Source organism: Stegostoma tigrinum, chromosome 7 (assembly GCF_030684315.1).
Source record: "Stegostoma tigrinum isolate sSteTig4 chromosome 7, sSteTig4.hap1, whole genome shotgun sequence".
In the NCBI taxonomy this organism is placed as follows: Eukaryota; Metazoa; Chordata; class Chondrichthyes; order Orectolobiformes; family Stegostomatidae; genus Stegostoma; species Stegostoma tigrinum.
In genome coordinates, this window is record NC_081360.1 from 84,152,239 (window position 1) to 84,165,362 (window position 13,124).

Genomic DNA, 13,124 nt, shown 5'->3' on the forward strand with positions numbered 1-13,124 from the left:
TATGAAAGAACTTCGTGGATCAGAAGCAAATATATGACCAAATGAATGACAACTGACACACACAATTCAGTGATAATTCAAAATAATACCCATTTTTTTTTTCTCCAACTTTCTTCTGTCTTTTACCTCATGTCTGTTCTGTCCATCAAACTCCTCTATTTTTCCTCCTTTCAATAATGCATTTTGTCACTCTAGATAAGAGGAAATGAATTATGATGGTAATAATCATCTTGTATCTATAACTCACAGTCCATGTGTCCCAATGCAAGTGTTACAGCAGGGAAGGAGTGTGCTAGCCATATTTAAATATTTGCTCCTAAGATGCTGCTCGGCCTACTGTGTTCATCCAGCTCCACACCTTGTTATCACGGATTCTCCAGCATCTGCTGTTCCTATTATCTCACTCCAATCGTGAGCCATTTTTTCACAATAGATTTCTTAAGGGTATTGTGAAGCTGGGAAACCTAATCTTCAGTTTCAGAAGTTACAATCAGGGATGCAAGTCATCTTTAAAGACAGGATGGATTAAATTTTCACGTCTGCTAAAGTTAAACTTGGCCTCACGCTGCTCCTTTGCAAATTTATAAGCTGAATACTTGCTTGCAGTTCTGTTTTAAATTGCACCTCGTTTTAAAATTGTTCATTGAATTGTTTTTGACATCTATCCAGTAGTATACTCATACTGTGGCTGATGTTGCCGCTGCTGACAATGCATTCTGCTGGCTTGGACTTGTACCAGTGTCTGGCATGACAATGCTTGGGATTTAAAGCTCAGTATTGCTATAGACAACAAAATGTTTCATTTTACTATGTTTTTCAGCTATATCTGTTTTCTTGCTAGAAATAGTCTTGTGTTTGCAATTCATGATGCATTCAAAGTGTGAAGTTGCTAACTTGTGTTCATTTATTTTTGTTTCGGACAGACTGCAAGAACTCCAGCGTCTGACCTTTGCTATTTTGATTGCTCATGTGCCACATAGGTTAAAATTTGAGCTGAGGCGTGTTTTGGTTACGAAGGGCTTGCAAAGAGTAAACTAAAACGTCAAAATAGTCAAATCACATGTTTATTGACAGATGAATAAATTATAAGTATCTTGTGGTGTAAACTTGGTTAGAAGCATGTCTGAATGATGAAGGGTCTAAGCCCGAAATGTCAGCTTTCCTGCTCCTCTGATGCTGCTTGGCCTGCTGTGTTCATCCAGCTCCACACTTTGTTATCTCCGATTCTCCAGCATCTGCAGTTCCTATTAACTCTGAACAATTGACTGACTTTTCCAGTTGCCTCCTTAGAAACTTAGAAAAAAGGTGAGACTGCTAGTTTGGTTTATTATACCTTTTTTTTAGCTGTAAGAAAATGCCACATTTTTAGGTAGTTAAGCCTTTGAGATGACTAAATGTCCATCTGTTGGTGAATTTTTATTGCAGAAATTGTTGCTTAGCCTCTCTCTATATAGGCAGGGTGATTTGGATGCAGTAGTTTGCTGCCCTAGAATACAATCTTATCACATTATAAATCCAGGACCTGATATTATTTTGTGCTTTTTTTGGGGTTTTTAAAAGCATAATTTTTTTAAAAAATAAATTTATCTCCAGAAAGAGGCATTAATTCTTACAAGTAAATTCAAGTTTCAATGTATAATAGCTGAATAGACAGCGTAACAAGAGTTAATGTTTCAAGGTGATTACAGTAACAAAAGAGCTAAAAGCACAGTTGACTAAACATTACTTTTGTAGGCTGTTTATACACTAACCTACAGAACTGTTCAACATGACCAAAAAACTCTCCATCAGGAACGCATTACACTGTCCTTTTAAGTCATGGAGTTTTTACATAGGAAAGAGGCCTTCCAATGCATTAACCTATGTAAGTACAGTGACCGTCATTGTACACAGCACTCCAGATGCAGTCTCATCATCCTCCCATCTTTTGCATTCCATTCCACTTGTAATAAAATTTAACATTTCGCTTTCCTGATTGCATACTAACCTGCGATACACTAGGACACCCAGATCTTTCTGCAACCTCTCACCATTTAGATGGATGCTTCTTTTTTTTTTGAATTATTTCTGTCACAATGGACTATTTCCCGCTTTCTGACATTGTACTTAAATGGCCAGATCTTTGCCCAATTGTTTAACCTATGTAGACTCCTTTGTAGACTCCTTGCATCCTCTTCACGACTCACGGTCTTTTCTACCTTCGTGTCATTAGCAAATTTAGCTACCGTACCTTCTGTCCACTCATCCAATTATACAAACTGCACAGAATGGACCCCTGTTGAGCACAGGCCCCTGTGGCACACTGCTCGTGAAATCTTGCCAGCCTGAAAAAGACCCATGTATTTCGACTCGATGAAGGGTCTAGGCCCGAAACGTCAGCTTTTGTGCTCCTGAGATGCTGCTTGGCCTGCTGTGTTCGTCCAGCTTCACACTTTGTTACCATGTATTTCTACTCTCTGCTTCCTGTTAGTCAGCCATTGCCTTATCCATGTCAATGTATTAATCCCAAGACCATGAGCTTTTATTTTCCACATTAACTTTCAAGGGTGGTACCTTTATCAAATCCATTCTGGAAATCTAAGTACACTACATCCACTGGTTGCTATTTGTCCACAGCACAAGTTACTTCCATAAAGAACTCTCATGAAATAGTTAAACATAATTTCAGTTTGATAAGATCACATTGGCTCTGCCTGAATATTTTGAACTTATTCAAGTATTCTTTAATACTGTCTTTATTAGTAGCTTCTAGTATTTTCCATATGACAATTTTTAAGCTAACCAGCCTGTAGATTTTTGCTTTTCTGCCTGTTTTCACTTTTGAACAAGGGAGATACATTGGAAATAGCTAATTTAAACGAACCTTCCCCAAGTCGAATGAATTTTGGTAAATTAAGACCCAAACATCAATTATGTCACTCGCTGCTACTATTGAGACCCTAGGATGAAATTGAACAGGACCAAGGGAATTATCAACTTGCAGGTCCCATAATATACTCAGCATGGCTTTTCTGGTTATTATAATTTTCTTGATTTTCCTCCTTTTCAATTCCTAATTTACAGCTGCTGCTGCAAAGTATCTGTTTAATTCATTTGCCATCTCTTTATCCTGCATTACCAAATCCCCAGATTCATTTTTTTATCAGATCAACACTTGGTTTGGTAAGTCTTCTTGGTTAGAAGAAACTTTTTGCTTTCTGTTTTCATTATTTTTGGCTAACTTTCCCTCATACTCTTAATTTTGTTTTCTAAAACTTCGAGTAATTCTTTATATTTAGTCCAATCTTCTGACCTGTCACCTATCTCTGCGCATGTACATGTCTTTTATTCGTGTTTGATACTGTCTCTGATTTTTTTTTTAGTTAGCTGTAGATGGGAAGTCTGTCTCTCAATTTTTCTTATTTGTTGGAATATATCTATTCTGCAATTTCTGGAATATCCTGTTTGATGTTTGCCATTGCAACTGTATTGACCCATTCCTTAACATAAATTGCCAGTTCACTTTTGTTAGCTCTACTTTCATTCCTTCAGGTCCACCAGTTGTGAATTCCAGAAGGCCACCACCCTATGGTATTTCCTCAAATCCTCTCCAAGTCTCCAACTCCTTATGGCCCCTGGTTATTGACCCCTCTACTAAGGGGAAATGTTTCTCCCAGTCTACCTTATCAATGCCCTTCATAATTTTGAACACCTTCATCTAATTCTTCCAGAATCAATCAAAAATGATCCTTCACTCCTGAAGGTTGTGATACTCACGGTCTTTTCCTATCCTGGTCTGAAATGTTTAACTCCAGAATGTTTTGTCATGGTGTGAGTTTTCATGGAGAATTCAACTTTTTATTTTCAGCAAGACAAACCTTTCAGCCTTGTTTTAATTTGGCACAAATTTCTTTTTTTCCTGACCCCCAAGAGTGGGTGGCGTGGGTGGGGGTGTCCCACATATGTTCCTGTATGATAAACTGTGCTGTTTTCCTGGTCTTCATTCCTGGCAGCCTGACTGCAAGTTTTCTGTGAGTTTTCAGGGACAGCTTAGAAATCTTTGCCTTCTCAAAGTCTGTTTCAATGGCAACATGGATCCCATGGGTCCAGGTAGAAATGCTGATGAGCTATCTTTGAGAGCTCACCTCTTTTTCATCTTGATACTAACTGGACAGATTAAAGCACAATTGTTTACAGTCCAACGTTCTTGACTATTCTTTTTGGGGACTTGCTATTATACATAGGCTTCTACTTTGTCTCCAAACAAAACAGTCTGGGATTCTTTATTCACTAACAATCAAACAACTCAGGCTCGCTGGCAGGCAGTGTGCAGAACAGGTCACATGACCGTCTTCAGTTTAAATTAAAGACAATATTCCTGAAGCACCATAATCTTAAAACTCAAGTTTAACAGGCAGTTCTCAGTTGCTTACACTTTGCAAGTTGCCCATGTTAAAAATTTAGTTCCCATTCTTTATTTTCCTTCAGCTTCAATCCCTAAATGATTCAACTTTCTATTCTCCATCGAAGGCACTTCTTCTTAAAACAGTATATTCCTGTGCACCCTATTTTCTACTCGTTATTTGGTTTGGTCTTTGAATTTGTGAAGCCGTCTGCTCTTGGTCCCTGAAGTCCAAATTGATTTGCTCATCTTCAACCTTTTCAAAATTGCCATGGCAACTGGAGCTTTGGCGGCACGAGCTGACTGTGAGGTATGAACAGGCATTTAAATTGACCCAAAAACTGATGTGACATTCAGAGAGCAAATGGAACCCATAGCTGGAGGGAAGATCAAACAAAAGGAAGAATTGTTTGCAGAAACCAGAATAGGTCGGCTCAAATGCTCTCATTTAATGCAACAAGGTGTAGGAGAAACAAAAAATTCCTTTGAGAATCTTAACCAAGAGCACATGCAAATTGTGATGTGCAGCAAATATTGATTTGGCAGTGGGGGATGGGTAATGGAAGAAAAGTAATGTTATATCCTTGAAGTAAAAATCCATCTGTCTCTACCTGAAAATGTGTTACGTATTAACTGTGTTTGAATGGACATGTTACTGCTGTAGTGATTTATACATGTTCTGATTGGAGTTAGTTTCACAAACCATTGCTTTTTGCAGGAAAATTGTGCTCAAAATTGTGAACCTGTGTCCCTGTTCTGTACTCGCTGTGGGTGTGAATTGCAAACATAACTCTTCAGTGAGGATATTGAAGCTCAGTTTTACTTCACATGTGAAACTGCAACAATCCAATTTAAATTACTTTCCTGGCCAACATATTGAGACACTTGCTGAGTATGAGCCAGTAGCAGATGAGTACAGCTGCATGTCCTCACTGCATGCATGCATGTTACCAGGTAGATTATGAAACTTGTGAAGTCCAAATTGAAATTTGAGAGCCTCAGGTATAATTACATCCCTGGAGCAGGTGAGACTTAACCCAGGTCTCCTGGTTCAGAGGTTGGAACATTACCACTGCATCACAGGACCTCCATTTCATTTTTTTTTCCACACATCTGTTGTCAGCTCCAATAACAGCTCCATGGGGTGCCATAGTAGTGTTTAATCTGGGTTCCCAAGAGTTCCATGAGCATCTCTAAAGGGTTCTGCCTAATTTGCAAGCAATTGGAAAATGTCTCAGGATATATATTTTGTATATCCAATGAAAAATAATGTTTGCAGTGTTTTGCCATGTTGTTTATTTCAAGGGAAATGGAATATAAGAGTAGGGATATTTTATTCCAGATTTATTGGGCCTTGGTAAGACTAGTTTTGCACTCCCCATTTGAAAACTGATATAATTTCATTTGAAATAGTAGAGAAAAGGTTCATTCAATTCATTCCTAGGATGAAGGACTTAAGAAGAAAGACTGAACAGGTGGGTTCTTACCTAATTAGTTGAAATATATGATGTTAATAAAACCGTAGGTTTCTGGAGGAACCTGTGTGGCTAGGATTTTGATACGATGGCTGACCCCTCAGGACAAAGAGACACAAATTAAGAATGAGAGGCATTGCTTTTAAGATGGAGATGATAATTTTTAAAATCTTCGATTATTAGATTTTTGACCTCGGGGGCCATTAGACAGTTGAACCTTTTCCTCAAAAAACAGTGTGTCAGTGAATTTATTCACGGCGGAGCTACATAAGTTTTAGACACACAAAAGAATTGATAGTTATGGGGGCGGTGATATGGCAAACAACAAACGGCAAGCCACAGCCAAATCTGCTGTGATCTTATGGAATAACAGAGCCGTCTCTAAGGGCTGAGTGGCTTACTCCTGTTCCTGAATTCTGGTTTCCTCAATTCTCTTCTCTTATTTTATACTCCCACCAATATTCCCTAAGGTCAATTTGCTGGTTTTGGTAATTACTCTGTCACTATGTGCTGCTATGTTCAAAGATCTATGTATGTGAACCTTCAGGTCACTCTATGCCTGCACATTCTATAAAACTCTGCCCTTCAACCTGTTATCTCTCTTGATGCCTGCTGTCAACATGCATCACCAACTACTTGTCATTGAATTCCACCTGCCATTCATCTGCCTTTCTGTTATATTTTGTATCCCATTGCAATTCTTTGATATCTCCCTCACTAATTTCCCCATCTTGAAGTTTGTTATCAGCAAATTTGAAATTTTACTCAGTATCTTAATCTCCAGATCATGTAAAGCAATGATCTAGGCTTTAAGGTTAAGGAACGTCACTCTCTACCTTACCCTAGCCTGAGAAACAATTACTTACCAAACTCTGTCTCTGTCCTTCAGCCAATGTTTTATCCACTCTTGTCATTGATCCTCCGGCTCCATGAGCCTTAATTTTGTTATTCAGCCTTTTAATGGGATGCTTTGTCAGAGTCTTCCTTTAAATCAATATTACATTCATTGCACGCCTTTTTGTTTGCTACTTCATCAAAATATTGAATTGGATTAGTCAAGCAGTATCTGCTTTTTACAAGCTCATTGTGACTGTCTTTACTCAAACCTTTCCAAGTGCCAATTATTTATTTTCCCCCGATTGTTGCTCTTGAAGTCTTGTCACTTTGACAGTCATATTTTCCTCTCTTACCTTACTGTATTTGATATGGAGTTCTTACATGAAGAATTCACACTAGATGCATCAGCCATCCTTTATTTTGTTTCATCGTATTCTCTATCTTTGTCTTTCAAGCAAAAGACACTTGTTAGAGTTCAGCTGGAGTATTTTTTGTACAGTTGTGGGTGCTACATTATGGGAAAGATGTGAAGACTTTGCAAAAGCGATTTACAAGGAAGGTTCCAGGAATGAGACACTTCAATTATGAAAGTAAAAATTTGAGGCTGTTCCCTTTTGGCAAGAAGGCCGAGAGGAGACTCAGTAGAGATTTTCGAAATTGTGAGTGCATGTGACTAAATGGAATGCGAGAGCATAGATTTAGAATGATGTGCGAACAAAGCAAAGGTGATCTGAAGAATAAACAAATCTTTTTCACACAACAAGTAGTGAGAATCCGAATGCACTACTTGGAAATGTTGTAGAGACGGGTTCGGTATTGGCATTCAAGATGGTTTTGGGTGATTTAGGTAGAAATGGTGTGCAGGGATTTGGAGAGCTGGCAAGAGCTTGCCACTAGATAATAGAACTGGTGGATCTCACCTGGGGTGAATCACCTCCTTTTGCAGCATAACAAGTCTGTGATTCTGTGAAGGAGCCCCCTGGGTTTGTTCACCTTGCTTTTCTCCCTTGTTGGAATTATAGACTTGATGTAAAACATCTCTTCCTTTTGAAGATGACCTAATACAGGGACTGGTTTTGATATGAGTCTTTGATTCCATTATATCTTGGCAAAATTCCCTTTCGTGCCAACAATTGCCCTTTTCCAATTTGGAAAATTTACTGTGGATTGTTCTCGTCCTTCCCTGATTCTAATCTAAACCTTGTGATACAGTGATCACACTTAGCCAAGCGCCTGCACAGAGGCACTAGATGGATGTGGTCCCCCCACCTCGCATTCGCCAGCTCCTGATCAAGCTCTACCAACCAGAGGCTGTAGATCTTCATTGCAGGAATTGGGGGAATGCGATATCTGTTGGTACATTCATCCAAGGCCCAGCATCAGCAATTAACTCAGGCCACGTGTGAGCAAGGCAGGATAGAGGCCACAGACTGGACACGAAGCGTTGGAAGAAAAGGCAAATCACAACATCCTGATCCCAGCCGCTTGATCGGGCACTAAGTGCCTGACAACCAGGGACACCTCCTCCAAAGGAGTACTGCATCCAATCGAGTTTTGCTTTCAGGCTCCTGACATGGTGGCTGAAACCCTTCAATGGGCACTGATTGACTACTTTAAGGTCCTTAGTTAGTAGCAGGGGCGGGAAGTCTTTGTATCTCAGAGTTAATCTGAGCAGAGGCAGGAAGGTCGCCTGGCATTGTGGCCTGTCACCCGCCTTCAAATGGATCTTGGAGGAGAGCATTAAATTCCCTTCTTTGTATCCGGCACAACACAAAATTAGCTGTTTCATTTGTGAAGCCTGTGCAGTTTTATTTTCTACATGTGACTTATTTTCTTTGATTCTTTTGAATTTTATTGACTCTCCTACTTTTTTTGGGCATTCTTTTTCCTTCTGCAACTAACTGTATTCTGAAAGAATGTGCGGATTCTGCTTTTGACAGTGGTTTGCAGCAGAGAATTCCACATTCCAACCAACCTCCAGATCAAAACTTTTTTATGATCTTCCAGTTATTTCTTTAAAAATCTTTGTTCCCTCATCTTGATCATCAGTCTACCACTCGGAAATACTGTTGAGACTTTTGGTTATAACTTCCAAAACCGCTGTTTGTAGTTATAAAACTTCATTGCAGATTCAAGCAAATTTTTATTGAACCTTTTATTTTGTTTTCCTTTCAATAGAGAGATTCCAGAATCTCTGCAAAAAAGCCTCAATTAGGTCTCGTAAGAGTTTAGCATCAGAATCGTTCTTTAATATTTAATTCTTTGGAAGCAAAGTGAATGGCCTAAATCTTACACAATATCAGCTATGTGACAATTTTGGCAAGTTTCGCTCGTTTCTCTCAATGAATCCAGGTAAGTTTATTTTTCTTACACGGTCTTCCCACCTTATTATCTATGCACTGTACTCCCTGTGGCACCCCACTTTTTGTATACATTCGCCCGTCACAGGCAGAGCTACTGACCGTTGTCGAAATCTCCTAGGATTCCTTCGGATCTCCCTGAAGTCTGTCTGGTTATTGAGCATCTGGATGTTTGAAGGAGTTTCTACCTGCAGTACAAAACATACCAGAATGGACAAAGCTGCGTAAGCACAATGGAAAACCAGTGTAAAAGAACACTGAGCTTTCTAGGGGAGATAGTTATTGATATGTTTCCTTGTCAATGAGGAACTTAGATTTTGCTCCAGTCAAAACTTCACCCTGCCAGTAGCAATGAAAGTAACTGTAGCCATGAATTTCTTTGCCACTGGATCTTTTCAGGGCTCAGTTGTGAACCTCATTGTTAGCTGCTCACTGCTTTATTACCATGGTTATGGTTTCCTCTTCATCAAAGCTGTAAACTATATCAAATGTCCACTGATGTTTTTATTAATGTATAGTATAGAGTTAATTAAATAATTTAATCCTAAAATAATAATATTAGTGAGTCTTGCTTACTAATGGCATACAACATGTACGAACCATCACAGTAATCCACTTCAATGCGCAATTGATCAAGCATCAATTGCAAATGTAGAACAGAGATCAAAACATTCATTAGCCATAAACAGAAGTGTTTTCTAATGTCACTTGTGAAAGGTCTGTCTCTTAATTTTAGCCTGTGATCCTGTGTCTGAGATTACCAACCAGCGGAAACAGTTTCTCTCTCTACCCTGTCAGTTCCCTTTAATGAACTGCTGATTGCCTTCATACTAAAGAGGACAACAGAAGGTTTAGTTACATTTAGCTGCAAACTAAGAATTATTGACATCTAGCCAAAAACAAAAGAAGTCTAGACAGTTCAATCACAGTGTAATATCTGTAGTGATAATCGATAGGTTTAAAGTGGGCAAGATAATGAACAATTTATGTACTGTAGCTTCATTCCATGCTCTTATCTAGCCCAAAGGCCAGGATGAGAAATTCTCATTGTAACAAATCTAACTGAAGTGCTAATTTTGTTGGGTTGCACCATTTATTTCCAGATACCAAACCTCTGCCAAGGTTAGAATCCATTTTTTTGAAACTTTATGGGACAGTGATAGCTTGGTGATCATTCGACTATTAATCCAGAGATCCAGGCAATGTTCTGGGGACCTGTGTTCAAATCCGGTCATGGAAGCTGGTGGAATTTTAATTCAATAATTAAACAAAAGGAGGAATGTATTGATAATTGTCAGCATTTTCTACACCCTGAGTTGTTTTTAAATTCAACGTACTACATTTCAGTGCACAATAAAAGCCTGCTGGCCTCTACTTAAGAGAGAATAAGGTGTAGAGCTGGATGAACACAGCAGACCAAGGAGCAGGAAAGCTGATGTTTCAGGAAACAAAAATCAGCTAAGTGACAATTTTGGCAAGTTTTGGAAAACACTGGTTTTCCATTGTGCTTAAGCAGTTTTGCCTGTTCTGGTAAGTTTTGTACTGCAGGTAGAACCACCTCCTTCAAGCATCCAGAGAGACCTCAGGGAGATCCTAAGGAATCCCAGGAGATTCCGACAGTGGTCAGTAGCTCTGCCTGTGACAGGCGGTAGTTTACGACAAGTGGGGTGCCATAGGAGTATGGTGCATAGATAATAAGGTGGGAAGACAGTGTAAGAAAACTTACCAGGACTCATTGAGAGAAACCATCATCATTGAAACTTTCCAAAATTGTCACTTAGCTGACCTTTTTATTTCTCTGAAGAAGGGTCTAGGTCCAAAACGTCAGCTTTCCTGCTCCTCTGTTGCTGCTTGGCCTGCTTTGTTCATCCTGTTGTACACCTTGTTATTGCAAATTCTCCAGCATCTGCAGTTCCTACTGTCTCTGGCCTCTACTTTATGTTTACAGTTCCAAACACCCAAATTGGTTTCGTTGTTGAAATGGGAAATGTCATATGCAGTAAATATGAGGATCAAAAACATTCAGCCCGACTTGTCATTTGGGATGTCAGTAACTTACTGAGCTCTAATGCTGTAGGAAAATGTTCCTTTCTGACATTGGTAAGATAAAACCACATTGTTTGCACTTGGGCTTATTAGTCAATAATGGAGTCCACCCTCTACAATACTGAAGAATTGTAGGTTGATTGATAGTCCTGTTTAAGGCAATTAGCAGCTACTATAGCTACCAGAAGCATTAATAGGATATTTTGGTGAATGAGCAATCTTGATAGAGTAACCAAAGAGAGACATTTTCACATAGCAGTCCGAGAGTTATGAGTTTAAAGTAACTGGTAAAGCAACCAGAGGAGACATGAGCCAGAGGGGAGGCAATGGCCTAGTGGTAATGTTGCTGGACTGTTAAACTAGAGACCCAGGTGATATTCTGAGAATCTGGGTTGGCAGCTGGTGGAATTTGAATTCAGAAATATCTGGAATTAAGAGTTGCACAGTAACTGTAAATCTGTTGCTGGTTGTCAGTGGTGGGGGGGCAACCACCCATCTGGCTCACTGCCCTTTAAGGAAGGAAACTTACCTGGTCTGGCCTACATGTGATTCCACACCCACAACAATGTGGTTGACGCTCAGCTGTCCTCTGGGCAATTAAGGATGAGCAATAAATGCTGCCTAGCCTGCGACTCCCTCATCCTGTGAATAAAGAAAGATGGGGGCAGGGGAAAACAGTTATTTTTAACAGCTGCTTGTGATCTGGAACTGAACTGGATGCCTGAAGGGATGAGCGAAAGCAGTTTTCATAGTAACTTGCAATAAAAAATTGGATATAATGCTTGAAATGGGGTAAAATTGCAGAGTACCAAAATAGAGCAGAAGAGCAGGCTACTAAATGGATAGCTTTTTCAAAGATCGAACACTAGGGGGATGGGCCAAGTGGCCGCCTTCCATACTATTTGGGCTGTATAATTCTAATGTAAAGTTACTAGTGCTGCTGCTCCTGCTGATGGATATTCTCCTCATCTAGGTTTATCTACCTAAAACAGAAAAGTACCCATGGTTGCTACAATATGCTACAGACTGTGGGAAAGTAGTGTTAAGTTTGTAAGTCAACAATACTTATCAAAGCCATTCCTTTCCCCAGCAGCTAGAGGGGTCACATTCTCTGGACATCTGTCCATTTTAACAGTTGTCTTCAGCTGCAATTCAGCCGATGTCTAATCTGTAAAACGGTATTTGTAGAAACTATTGAGTTGCAAGTGAGAGAAAGTTTTGTCTTCGTTAGTTTTAACCATCCAGTGGAACTGGGCTGCAATTGTACCCAACAAGATGATGTACTCTGCATTAACAATAGTAAGTGGGAATGTGGATGATAAGAACTTGTGAATGATTTTGTGTAGTAAGAGGAATACTTTTAAAATTGTAGAATTGATTTTATTATTCTGAATTTTCTATAGATTCACAAAAATTAAAATATTAAATATGTTTTGAAATTTATCACAATAGCATTTGAACATTAGAAGCACCTTTTTTGTAAATTTGAGACTGGAATTATCAATGTAGTTATGATACATTTGCATGTTCCAAACTGTTACATGTTTTACCTAGTGATACATCTTTGCATTATAGTTGTAATGCAGTATCGCACAAATGACAACATTTGTGGGAAAGTTTGCTGACTACTGTCTTAATGAAGGAACAAGTATTTTTAAACCAGTGACAGGAAAACAAGGTGAGCAGTGGCCCCGAAACTTTCACCGTTCAACTCCTCACTGTGTGACGTGTGTTGTTTAGCAGAACTAAGGTTGTAAGACTCTGCTCCTTTATGTCTCTGGATTTCAGTGTCATTTCAAAACTGGTAACATGACAGTTTCAGACGATACTAAATTCATAAACTTTTATTGTTTTAATAAAAATGTTATTCATGCTTTATTTTCCTCTGCTTAAGATAGGCAAATTTAATATTTTCCCTTAAAACACCAGTAAACCTCTTTTCATGCCAACTAGTATACCATCTAGAAAGTATACTCGCATCTGTCCTTGAGATAGAAGTATTTATCATTGAAAGCATTAGCTTTT

At 39.0% G+C, this 13,124-nt stretch overlaps 1 protein-coding gene across 2 annotated transcripts in view; it reads left to right on the plus strand.

The window, feature by feature from the left end:
* LOC125454109 (kinesin heavy chain) overlaps positions 1–13,124 on the plus strand; it is a 190,265-nt gene that overhangs the window by 15,785 nt on the left and 161,356 nt on the right. The window lies entirely within an intron of this gene.